The sequence below is a fragment of the Mya arenaria genome, chromosome 7, assembly GCF_026914265.1.
Source record: "Mya arenaria isolate MELC-2E11 chromosome 7, ASM2691426v1".
Classification (NCBI taxonomy): domain Eukaryota; kingdom Metazoa; phylum Mollusca; class Bivalvia; order Myida; family Myidae; genus Mya; species Mya arenaria.
Window position 1 is genome coordinate 58377393 of NC_069128.1, and position 13761 is coordinate 58391153.

At 32.7% G+C, this 13761-nt stretch overlaps 1 long non-coding RNA gene across 1 annotated transcript; it reads left to right on the forward strand.

Moving 5' to 3' along the window:
- The first annotated feature begins 2102 nt into the window (after positions 1-2102).
- LOC128240605 (uncharacterized) lies at positions 2103-12886 on the forward strand. Its single transcript, XR_008262215.1, has 4 exons — positions 2103-2370; positions 5693-5766; positions 10921-11043; positions 11450-12886. It is a non-coding gene; the product is annotated as an uncharacterized LOC128240605 (long non-coding RNA).
- The last annotated feature ends 875 nt before the right edge of the window (positions 12887-13761 follow it).

Below are 13761 nucleotides of genomic sequence, written 5' to 3' on the forward strand. Positions count from 1 at the left end.
CCATTGGAATCTTCCAATTGGTAACATTGGCAATGGGCTTAATCCAATTGGAGGTTCTGGCAATAAATTTTAATGGGAAAATATTTCAACTTTCCTAAATCTCTTAAAAGAACACCTATTTATTTATTAAGGAATATATTTGAAGTTTTGTTTTATTGTTTACCTGTGTCCTGACATTGTATCCATCCAATTCCAAGCTAATACTTCTGTGCTGATATCTTAGCGATAAGATTTAAGCATCTTTTAATGAATTTGAATGCAATAAATCATATCAAAAATTACCTGAAGTATTCTTACTCAACCAGTGACACAAATTCCATTTTTTAAATATCTTTACACTAGTTTCATCTCCTCAGACGCCATTTTTAATCGATTAAGTTGTGGTTACAAACGACTAAGAACTTATTCATTTTTTCAAAGCTATACTCACTTTTACGCTTGAAAATGTTATTTCGGTTGTCAGTACCTTTACACAGAAAATGTACCATTTTCTTGATTTTTAATGAAGATGTAATTAATTGATGGAAATCCATATGAAATGTTTTACCTAAGATAATAGTTTATTTCATACACACTGTTCTGCAGGGGAGCAGGACCTTTCAACCCCAAGAGGCTTTTTAACCCTTCTAAAAAAGAACACTTTTCAGTTTTCAACCCTTAGACTTTTAAACCCTTATTTCAAAGACTTTTCAACCCCTACCTGTTTGGACTTTTTAACTCCTATAACAAAGACTTTTCAACCCCTAGTTGAATTATTTTAATAACCATATTAAAGACTTTTTAACTCCTAAACCAAAGACTTTCCAACCCCTATTATTTGGTTTTGAGCTGGTCCAAGCTAAACACCATTAAAAATGCTGCAAGGCATTTTAGAATGTTAACATGCATCATGTGCCAATGCCTTCCTCAAACAGTAATACTAGTATATGTTTTAGAAAAAAATATCGAACTGTACAAACATGTAAGGCTGGTGAATTTTGCATTACAAAATAAACGCTATTGGTAATTTATGCCATGTTGTCACTTTACTACATACCCGGTAGTAGTATATAAGCCAGTCATCCTACAAGATAGCAGTGAAGCAAAAATACACATATGATGATTACTTGTAAATCATCTTGTATATGTGGAAAAAATGAACTTGTTATCTAGCTGATTGTAAAAACACTTTGTCATTCTTAAAGGGACTCGTACCTCATTGGCACCAAATAATCATTTTCCAGGTAATGTGTCTGAAATAATTAGTTAACTCTTTGATACTGAAATTGCAGAACAAAATACAATGAAAGTATGAAAATAAAGTCTTGTTTTAATCAGGGGTGAACCTACGCTTTTTACGTCATGGACAAATAAATAGCATAACCACTCAGCAAAAAGGACTCATACATAATTTATGGATATTTTGATCATGCATACCTTGGAAGCAACACCTTTTATTTCGTATTTAAACCAAATTTGCTAAAGAACCACATTTTACAAACTACGAGCTATAACTTATACAATAAACTCATACCTGGTTGAGCATTTTTGATGTAGAAATGAGGCACCCAAAATGCCAACAAGTACATATATGCATGCATAAATATTGAAGCAATGGTTAACATCGTCGCTTAAGTATATCCCTCACGCATCAAAATTAATTTTGCAATTGCACTAGTGGCCAGAAGGAGGGGGGGGGGGTGACCCCCCCCCCCAACCACAACGTACCGATGTCGTCCAAGTTAACTTTTCGTTTCGAGGCAGGGGATACAGGGTAATCCAGAAGAACTGGAAAAAAGGTTGTGAAATTGCGTAAATTTGTTTATTTTTTGTTTAGTGACACTGTTATTCAAAATCAATACATACACATATATAACAAACATCAATTGTGACTGATAAACCTTTAACTACATACTAAATAATGCATTTATTGAAAATATTTATTACTGATAACAAGATTGTAACCGTGTTTTTAATAGCAGAAAGCGCAAAAAATATTAAATGATTGGTAAATGCTATAAGATTTATTGTGGTCTACTATAGTCTCATAAGGTAGAAATACCGTGTTTCATGCTCATTTCTTTCAAATTTAACTCGATATCCTTCATAAGAACCATTGTTTTCGACATTTATTCATTCTTTTAGGAATATTGAAACAACATTATTAATTGTGGTAAACCTTATCTGGCAGTACTTAAGAGTGCATCTTTGACTTTATTACTCGAGTGAATGCACCTTCAAACCGGTTTAACACCAACATGTCACAGTAATCAATACCATCTGTGTTAAGATGTCGGGAATGTGTTAGACGAATGATTTTGTTTTATGGAGCTTTGAAGAGCGATGAATGGCACTAAAGTGGTGCCAAATGGATATCTCAAACACCCATTGGTAAGTCATTTATTCTTTTCCATTTAATTTTTTGTCTTGATTTTTGAATATATAAACAGTCAATAAGTAGGACATCTCGTAAAGAACGTTCACTTGAAACAGTCCTCTTCTTATCCACACTTCGACAGGGAGTGGGGCTACTCTGCCTAAATAGCCGTCAACGAGTATTTTAAGAAATATCAAAATAATAAAAAATGGTGTCCCAGTGGTTGCACCAGTCAATTGTAACCATGCCCCCCCCATAGTCCACCTAAATGACCGTCAATGGGTCTTTTGACGATTTTAAGACTATGGCAGTTACAGGGATACACATGAAATGTCAAAATAATAAAAAAAGTATCCCTAATCGCTTATTATTGTAGCTCCCCCCCCCCGCCCCCCAGTCTAAAATTATAGACGTGTAATACATTCTTCCAATCCTTACTGGTTGACGGTACATTTCCTAACAGGGCACAAATCCTGAACACCGGCTAAAACACGCGTTTGTTTACCGTGATCGATTATTCGATGATCTAGATCAATACAGAGGCTTGCCTTGGTCACACTTGCGAAGTTTCATCTTGTTTTGTCAAGCATTTTTCTAAAAAATGCCATTTATTTATTATAGCATACTTTTTAATTATAATTGTATGACCATGTATTTTCGCTTTTCAAGTGTTCGGTATTTGTGCCCTCCATAGCGTATTTTGAAGGGTGATTTACTATCCATAAAATTGAACGATTTTCGACATAATATTGACGAGATCGTGAATCTGTACTTTGACAGCTGTTTTCACATGAACCAAAGATGTTTCATACGAAAGTTTAACTTACTACAACATAAACTCTCCAAGATAATTGTAAAAAACATCAGAAAGTGTTCGGATTTGTGACCTTAGCCAGTAACGTCTAAACGGGCTTGTGCAAAAACCGGGGGTGTTTTGAAAAATATTGAAATTGTATTAAGTGAAGTATTTTATGGTTTAAATTGATCATAAAGGTTTATATTCATACTTTACCATGTAAGTGAAAAGTTATTTTGCATTAAAACACATTTTTTACCTTTCCAATAAAACAAAAGTTGACTGACACAGACAACAATTATGCCAAGCGGAACAACTCGACCCAATCGTAATAACTCGGCCACCACTGACAAGCTTCTAGATAGACCTCGTAAATACAATCGTAACAACTCAGCCATGGCCGAAATGTTCCAATTGTTTAAAAATTGTGCCCTGAAGCCTTGCAGGTGCCCTTCATGTATATATCGCTATGTTTTGACAGCAAGAAATGAAAAATAAACGTCAAACTCATAATTATTCATAGGATATGACATTTTTATGTATGGAACTGATATAAAATTACATAATCTGGTAATATTTCTTGTTTTATGATATTTTTGAGATGTTAAATGCTTTAACCCAGAATCCCGATCGGAATAACTACCCACTTTTGATACTAAACAATTTGTATGTGAAGGATTTGCCATATCAAAAAAGATACAAAAATCCGTAAACAATTCTTTGGTCTACTAAGATTTAGCTTGTGAATGTCATTTTACAGCGAAATCAACAAGTTAAAAAAATACTCATGACCTGTTCCTTATCAATATGAAATATCTTTAAACTTTTAGGAACATTATGCAAAAAAAAACAACAGTATGTTTTACCTTCGGTATAAGAAAATAACTATTTTCTAATAAAACTACTGTTGAAAAATGTAAGCTAATGAAATGGAAAATAAAAAGATGCTTCCAAACATGCCATATTTTCTTGAGACCATTCAGGGGGATTAATGTTCAAAAGTCTGAAAATTCAGGGGGATTTTGGTAGTATTCAGTCCAGTGTTGTATCCACTGCTATGAAAGTTTACATTTGTTTATTTGATTTAATATATACCTAGCTTGGTAACATTAAGTGATAACATCGACTAGCCAATCACACATAAAAATTAATTATACTAGGTATACCCACCTAGTAATCTTTTTTAATGGAAAAAAAATGTGAAAAATCAATTAATTGTAAACTATGTGGTACTTCAGTTAGTTAGTTTCAATGCATTGTACACATTGATACCAAATTCATGTCAGTTTTCGACAATTTTCTCTTCTTTCGCTATTTCATCATACGGTGTATAGCCCCTGAATAAAGTTTCACTCTGTTTCATTGAGTATATTTCTTAAAAATCCTTTCTTTGTTCTAATCTGCTAAAAGGTCAAAAAGGTCACAGTCATGTGAGCATCTTTGAGGCCTCTCAGTTATTATAACCAATGCACCAGTCAATTGTAACGGTTACTAACCACGCACACCCCCCGGTCTGGGGGTATACTGGGAATAGTCGGGAAATGAAAGTTTACATTTGTTTATTTGATTTAATATATACCTAGCTTGGTAACATTAAGTGATAACATCGACTAGCCAATCACACATAAAAATTAATTATACTAGGTATACCCACCTAGTAATCTTTTTTAATGGAAAAAAAATGTGAAAAATCAATTAATTGTAAACTATGTGGTACTTCAGTTAGTTAGTTTCAATGCATTGTACACATTGATACCAAATTCATGTCAGTTTTCGACAATTTTCTCTTCTTTCGCTATTTCATCATACGGTGTATAGCCCCTGAATAAAGTTTCACTCTGTTTCATTGAGTATATTTCTTAAAAATCCTTTCTTTGTTCTAATCTGCTAAAAGGTCAAAAAGGTCACAGTCATGTGAGCATCTTTGAGGCCTCTCAGTTATTATAACCAATGCACCAGTCAATTGTAACGGTTACTAACCACGCACACCCCCCGGTCTGGGGGTATACTGGGAATAGTCGGGAAATGGGCCGTGTTTTTACTTTCTATGTGGCCACGCAGGGCCGGGTGACCGCAGTGGTTTTGTCTTTGAGCCAAATTTAGCTGAGATTGGGCCTTATATAGAGTCTCTGGTGTGCAGGGGCATTTGGCCGGGGTTTTACCATCAGTTCGTTCCCGCAGGGGAGGGGATTAGACCCAGGGTTGGCTGGACCGAAAGTCAAAGTCCCCGCTATTCCCTGGACCTGGGGGCGCCAGGGTTACAATTGACTGGTGCACAACATATAAGATATTTATAAAATAAATAAAAGTACAGTTAATCAATAAATTTTAATGTGGTAAATTAACAAAGAATTAGATAGATGCTTTATGCAAAATCTCACAAAGATGTAAAAAAATACAAAGGAGTTCAGGTTTGCTAGTTTGTAAAAATATTTCATGGAATCATGGTAAATTGTTATATTATATGTGCAATGACAGCCCATATATTTTCTAACTACTTGAACCTTTCTTGTTATAATTCTTATTATTTTTTGTTTTAGTTGATGTGTGATGCTGATAATACAGAGACAGCTAGAGTGACAGAGTTTGATGAATAAACTTAAATTAAAAAACAGTGAGTACAATAATCTATTTTAACATGTCTTGTGTGTAAAGTGTGATTCCGAAGCAGTAAATATATATATATATGTATCTTATGTTTTGAATCACAAATTTAGATCAAAGATCTATTATCACACAAAACTTAAAGGATATATATGAAAGTTCATGTGAATTGTGCAAGTCATATAATATAAAATTTATATTGATCAAGTCAAGCCATGCCATGTAAAAAAAACTGACATCATATCAAAGATTGTATGAATCATTCTCAGAGCTATTGAAAATATTTAATTGGTTGTAAGCGGACCATGCACGGTAATTTTGAGTAACCCCACCAGCCAATACAATATGGCTAAAAAGGCTTTGATAATATTTTTTATCTGATGTTTATCTTTCCTAAAATATTTATATTTATAAATCTATTTACCAGTATAAATCTGTATTTATTTATTTATTAATGCATTTATTTGCTCACTAATATATACAATACACTTATCGTTGTATATTGTCTAGCTAATACATGTATACAAATATGCATAATATGCATAATTAGGGGGGGGGGGTCATAATTACCTATGGTGTACTGTCTTGTTCTTACGAAGATATGATTTTGACTAAAATCCTTACTGAAAAGGCAGTGCAGACTGGCCTGTTTAAATAATTAATTAAATCTTAATGGGTTTAAATGTATTTTATTTTTAAAGATATTTTAGAGTTTAAAAGGAAGAGAGTCTGTTTTAAAGACTAAATAATTATATAGTCAGGATAGAAAATAATTATTTTTCAAAATCAAGTTCAAATAATTTTCCATTATTTGGCAAATGGAAAAAAGCTAAATATATATTAAGAATGTTTTACTCGATAGAAAGTAGGCCGAGTATCTTTTGCATTGCAACACTAAGAAAGTAAATATTTATTTTTTGTCTTTTACCAATTCCATCAAAGTCTGTGAGTGGCTCATGATGCTTAGGCCTGCCAATTTAATGGTTTTCGAAATCATAAATTGAGACAACTTATAACTTTTGTATAAAATCTTCAAAGCTTTCAATAACTTAACATGTCATCCACCTTATTGTCTCAATTTAAAAATAGTTTTCACTCAACAACTTACTTATTAATCAGGGTAATAATTTGATAATGACTATCACTATCATTCTGTAAGATAATGTACTGGTACATAAATTTAATCCCCAATATATCAGATGAGTGTGATAGTATATGCTCTTAATAGTTGTAGCCCGGAATTATACGTAGGAAACAATAGAGTCATTGGACTGTTACACGAATTTCAATAGCTCGAAATTCGCCTTTTATTTGTACCAGCATGGGAAAACCCTGTTATGTTAATACATATAGCCCGGAAGTAACAAATAAAAGGTGAATTTCGAGCTATTGAAATTCATGTAACAGTCCAATGACTCTATTGTTTCCGAAGTAATGTGTGTATATTACAACGGTTTAATTTTGTTTGTACCGGAGGATTAGGTCGGAAAAACTAGAATAGCTATAATTCCGGGCTACAACTATTCCGGGCTATATGTATTAATATATATATATATATATATATATATATATATATATATATATATATATATATATAAATGCACAAAATCAATGTGGGATTTTCATTAAGTTTTGGTTAAACCATCTTTGTAACAAATTACAGTTACTTCCAAATTACATCTTATTCTACATAATACAAACTGGAGGACAGTTCTTTTTATTTGGTAATGTTAAGAGACTTGAAGACAAAAAAAAATGTTTAAATTCAGAAAACCTTACACAAAGTAGAAACCTTCTATTAATGTCATTATCTTGAAAAAATGAACATGCCTTTTGGCAATTGTATCAATCTGTGACAATGTAGTTTGCCTTCGACATGTTATACAATTTAAGGATATTTACATGGAAATTAAGTTCAATTCTAAATTGACAGTCATGTATTTCTTCCAAAATTTTCATAGTATAAGGAACATGAATTTTTTATGAATTCATAGTCATGCATATAGCCGCCTTTTCAAAATATGATAGTGATTGTCTCAAATGACCAGTCTTTCTCTGTGGGGGGTGGGGGCTGTCAGTCATAAGGAAACCTTTAAAAGGCATATTCATTCAGCCAATCAGATGTCAGGTTCAGTGAAAGGGGCGATGCCAGGTCAAGTAAAAGGGGTGGAGCTAAAATAAATACTGACATTCAATGAAGATAGATCCCCCTTTGGCCTCACAAATATGTTTCAGTCACACTAGGGGGTGTGACAGGGTCAAGCCTTTATGGAGCCATAGGCAAGCAGACTTTTATTAACCCAACAACAACAACAACAGGTGTAATTCTTACCAACTGAGGAAAAAACTTTAGAGGTTTTATTATTGCTCATTTTTTTATACAAATTAAATATCTAACAATGACAAATATAAAATATGATCATTCAAGCATAATATTTAATTGACACCAAACATGACACATCTTGCAAATGGTCTTGAATAAAATTCCTACACTTTTTATAATGATAATACATGGGACCAATATCAAAACCATTATCCTGTTAAATAGGACAATGGATTTGATATTGGTAATTCGCAGACAATACAATGTAATTAAGTAAAAAAATACACAGTATGCACATGCACACTGGCTTCAAACAAAAATTGTTGCTTAGGCCAAAAAAAAGTATTCATAGTTTCCAGTTAAATATCAAAAAAGGTAGGCATACGGTAACTGTTTTTTTTTTTTAGGACCATGTTTCTTTGGCAAACTGACCTATATCAGGGAATTATTAAGGTCTTTACTAAAAAAGCACATATTGATCAAAACACCAAAAACAAAAAAGGATCAGAAGGATAAAAATAGGGTCAGTTGGGCGGAAACAAAGATTTTTGAATCCTTATTTTGTCAATGATGTCATGTCAGTGATCAAAATGATAACACAATTTAAGCCCTGCATTCTGGAATGTGGGGCTAAATTCTTGATTGTGTTATAGTAGGGCCAAAAATAAAATGATTTGGTTAGGGTTACATCCTTTTTAAAAACAGAAAGAGTAAAAAGTATAAAGGATTACATTTTTAAAATACATAATATATATGCGTTTTCACTTTAAAATACATGCATTGTTACAGTCTTGTTTTCAGTAAGTAACTTTTCCTTAAATGCATTCTTTGGAAAGTAATTTAAGGTTTATTATTCAAAATATATGTTAGTCAACTTGTGTATGTATTGATTTCCAACTTTTTAATTTTTTGTTTAAACTTTATGTATTAGAATTTCTTTGTGTAAATACCTGCTTATGTGATAAAAGACTGCTGACTAAAGATTAGATTTCAGAATTTGATATTTCCATTCCAAATTTAATGTTTTACAGCTTAAACATCAATTTTGGATGGAAGTATGAAAAGCTGCAATCTGATATTTTGTCAGCAGTCTTTTATCGCTGTTTGCAGATATTTACGCAAAAATTCGCTTGTTCGAAGACAAAAAATTTAAAAAAAAGTTGTCAAAACGTTCAATCTGTGAGGTTGCAGCTTTAATATAAGACTAACGTAAATATTAAAAACAAATGAGGCCCCTTTAATATTAACATGTCAATATCAAAAAGAAGATGAAAACTATGAGAAAGTGTTTTTATAATTAAAAATAAATTGCTTAAAGCAAATATCTGAAATTAATAATTGTCATGCAAAGCAGCCTGTAATGAATATGAATATTAGATTTTGGCCTTGAACACCTTTTTAAGAAGAGTGTTTTGAAGTAAGGATTATCATAATGCTGAACTTAATATTGTACTGTAGCTTTGTAGCAAATCCTTATGATTAAAGTCACTGTGTCTTCCTTATGCTGTGATAAAGATCTCCATAGTAACATTTCTAAACCTAATAAATTAAGTGAAAAAGGGTGTTTATTGGGGGTAATAAAACACATCTTGATAATGGCCAATTAGTTTTAATCTTTCAAGTGTTGGTAGGATGGGAGGGGGGTCTTAACTTTTTGAACTGCCAATATTTTCCTGGTTATTTTGTCCACCATGTCAAAATGATCTGGGTTGTTTTGTCAACCCTGTCTAAATGGGTTGGACGTGTTTTGTCCCCTTAGTCAAAAATGACATGGGATGTTTTGTCCTACATTTTTATAAAGGAGTTCAGAATAAATAACACATTAGTTTTCGTGCTTATGTAAAATAAATGCAAATGACTTTCATTATAAGTTTAAAAAATACTCTTAACGCTGCATTCTCACAGATTTACCATTTTACAACTTTTTTATTTTTGTCTTGGAAAGAGCAAATTTTTGCGTAAATATCTGCAACCCATTGATGTAAGATTGTTGATAAAAAAACAGATCTTAGATTTTCATATTTTCGAAAATGTTAGAGCTTAAAACCTTACTAACGGTTTAAGAAAAATGCATAAAACATCAATTTATGAACTTAAATATAAAAATCCGCGATCTAATTTTTTGTCAGCAGTCTTATTAACTGGTTTCCATGGATTGTAGCAAAAATTGGCTTGTTCCAAGACAAAAATTAAAAAGTTGTCGAAATGTTTAATCTGTGATAGTGCAGCTTTAATTATGGTAGCTTTTCAGTCATTTGCCTATATATGTCTATTTGATTCAGTAAATACTTCATAATATTAAAGCTAGGCTTATTAGGATATGCTTATTTTTCATTGGGTTCTATTTTTAGCACATAACAGCTTCATTACAAGAATATATTAATTATTATTAAAGCTGCATGCACTCTCACAAATTTACCGTTTTTACAACTTTTTTATTTTTTTTGTCTTGGAAAGAGCAAATTTTTGGGTTTAATAGTATCTGCAAACCAATGATAAAAGACTGCTGACATAGATCATATCGCAGATTTGCATATTTTCGTTTGAAAGCCAATGTTTTGTGGGTTAAACTATTACTAACAGTTAAAGAAAAATGCATGATCTAATTTTTTGTCAGCAGTTTTATATCACTGGTTTTCATGGATTCTTGAAAAAAAAAATACTTCCCTGTTGGCCAATTGAGAACAAAATCAAGAGGTTTTGGGTTTTGCTGTTTATATGTTCTGGAATTTTTCAAAAGCATTTATTTATAGGACTTATGAATTTTATGTACAACATTCTGTATATTGTCAAGTGTCCTTTTTTAAATTATATACAACATGTATAAATTTAATGTTTCAGGAAATAACCACCATCTCTCTCAGAGGTCATCTTTCTCATTATTGTGGGGAAACCTCAAAGGGCATCAGGAAAACCTTCATCAACCTCTTTGTGCCCAGTGGCTTGTGCAACAGTGTTTCAGAAGTATAAATACCTTTTTAATGTGTGTATATCATTTGTATAATGACTTGTTTTTATATATTAAATATATATATATGATTTATTATATATATATAGATGGTTAATCTTATGACTTCCTGATAGTATTTAAGTTGTGAAATATTAAATAATCTAATCATAAAAAATGCTTGGAAATGACAATAAAAAAAAGATATTTGTTGAATAGGAAGTTTCACCTGTCCTGTTTATATTACAAATCATTTTAAATCAGACAGAAAATTCAATATACTTGTTGTATCTCACTGTTTATTTGTCTTCACATTTTGTATTGTCACATCAAGCCTGTTTGAACATCCTAGAGAAGATAAGTGTATAGAAGTGGATATGATATAATAAATATGCATATAAATGTGCTTGGGATTATTTTCAGATTATCATTAAAATGGGGATAATGGATGACTGGCCACACATATGGGGCTATGGACAAGCTTCAGAGCAGGCTGCCAGGTGGTGGTGTTAGTAGTTTATACTCCGGGTCCCGGCGTGAGCACATTGAAGGGTCCCAGAGTGACAGTTCAACCACCGCACACCTATCCTGGGCAGAACCAGTACTAGGTGCCTTCACCTCTGCAAGGAACTGACAGCTTCTGTACATGCCAGGTGCAGTGGTACAGTGCGAATGGTCGTAGAAAGGATTTCATAACCAATCACAACAGAGGTGACCTGGTCCGCCCGGGAATCGAACCCGGGATGTCCAATTCAGAGTCCAACGCTCTACCGATTGAGCTGACCGGGCGGACATATTAGCTACATTAGATGACAAGCCATCTATGCTGGACATTCTTCACAATAAAATGTGATGTCACAGGAGCTGTCTATCTCAACAGCTCACACTGTCCGTATTTGACTAAAGGAATGAATGAAGTCACTGCAGAAGTTAGATTGAGGAATGTCCATGTCACTACCCATCATTTGGAAGGAGTTGGATAAAAAAAGTGTGGCCTATGTATTGAAACAGGTCCGATTTCCAGTTACGGACAGTCTTGATTTGTCTGATTACATTTTTGACCAACATGATGGTCTAAAAGAACACTTACTGGTAACTGGTAAAATCATGGCCCAGTTGTTCCAAGAGGCAGGCGAGTGGGAAGTTACTAGACTCCATTTCTTTATGGGTTGATCTGAGGTTCCAGTTCAGTTAAAGTACTGATAGAACACCAAGTGTTTGCCATAATACAGCAACATTTGATTTGTAACTATGTATTTGTTTGAATTGTTGAAACAGTACTGTTTACTAAATAATGTGTATGTATATGAAGAATAATATTATAAATAATTTGTAAGAACCTGATATTAAGTAAAATGTCGATAAGTCTAAATATGTATCTGCGAATCATTTTTGTATATCTGTAAAGATTACATTGCCTATATTCCTCAATTTATATTTTTCTTTTAGCCAGTCAATAACTTTTCTTAAGTTCTATCTTCAAAATTGTCGGGACAGGGATTATAGCCCTTAATTAACCCAAATATGTAACATTCAATGCAAAATTTCTAATTGGCTGCATTTAGGCAGTTCAGATGCAGGAACAAACATCACTTGGGTCCTTAATAATAGCTTTCCATCTGACATTGAAGATCCAATAAAAGGAATTTGTCATGTGACTGTTTATTAACTCTCAATTTATTGAAAGTGAAATTACTTACATGATTTGTAAGAACTAAATTATAATGATATCAAATGATTGTTTAAATTAAATAAAATAGATGATTACATACATGAACTATTTTTATTTCTTGTTTGTCAATATGAAGAGTAATGCAATGGCTTTTGAATTTCATAAAAAAGGATGGAAAAATGTATGTTTATTGTTTAAGCAATTAATTAAGTAATAAAAGTTTGTTTTTTTCTTTTTTTCAAATTATGCTATCTTATAATACAGATCGTTATTTGTTTAATTTTGGTACAAATGAAGTATATAAGGTATGTCTAATGTTACAAATAGCAAAAATTCAAATGCAAATCATGGTGACTTGACTAAATGTGAATGCTAATTGAATCAAAATAGTTAATAAATAATAATGTTCATTTGAAACAATTGAGAGTATAAGTTTGGTTTGTGTATGCCATATATTCCCGGGGGGGGGGAGGGGGGGGGGAATGAAAAAATGAAAAGTATATTACTATGCGCAGTGCTATAATAAGTTAATAAGTAAATATTTTTAGCTCACCTGTCACATAGTGACAAGGTGAGCTTTTGTGATCACAATTTGTCCGGCGTCCGTCTGTCGTCCGTCCGTCCGTAAACTTTTACTTTAAACGACATCTCCTCATAAACCGCTTAGCCAATTTCTTCCAAACTTTACAGGAATGTTCCTTGGGTGGTCCCCTTTGAAAATTGTTCAAAGAATTGAATTCCATGCAGAACTCTGGTTGCCATGGCAACGGAAAGGAAAAACTTTTAAAAATCTTATTTTTCAAAACCACAAGGCCTAGAGCCTTAATATTTGGTATATAGCATCATCTAGTGGTCCTCTACCAAAATTGTTAAAACTATCCCCCTGGGGTCAAAAATGGCCCTGCCCCGGGGGTCACTTGTTTTACATAGACTTATATAGGGAAAATCTTCTTCTCAAAAACCACAAGGCCTAGAACCTTGAAAATTGGTATGTGTCATCATGTAGTGGTCCTCTACAAAATTTGTTCATATTATTCTCCTGGGGTCAAAAATGGCCCCGCCC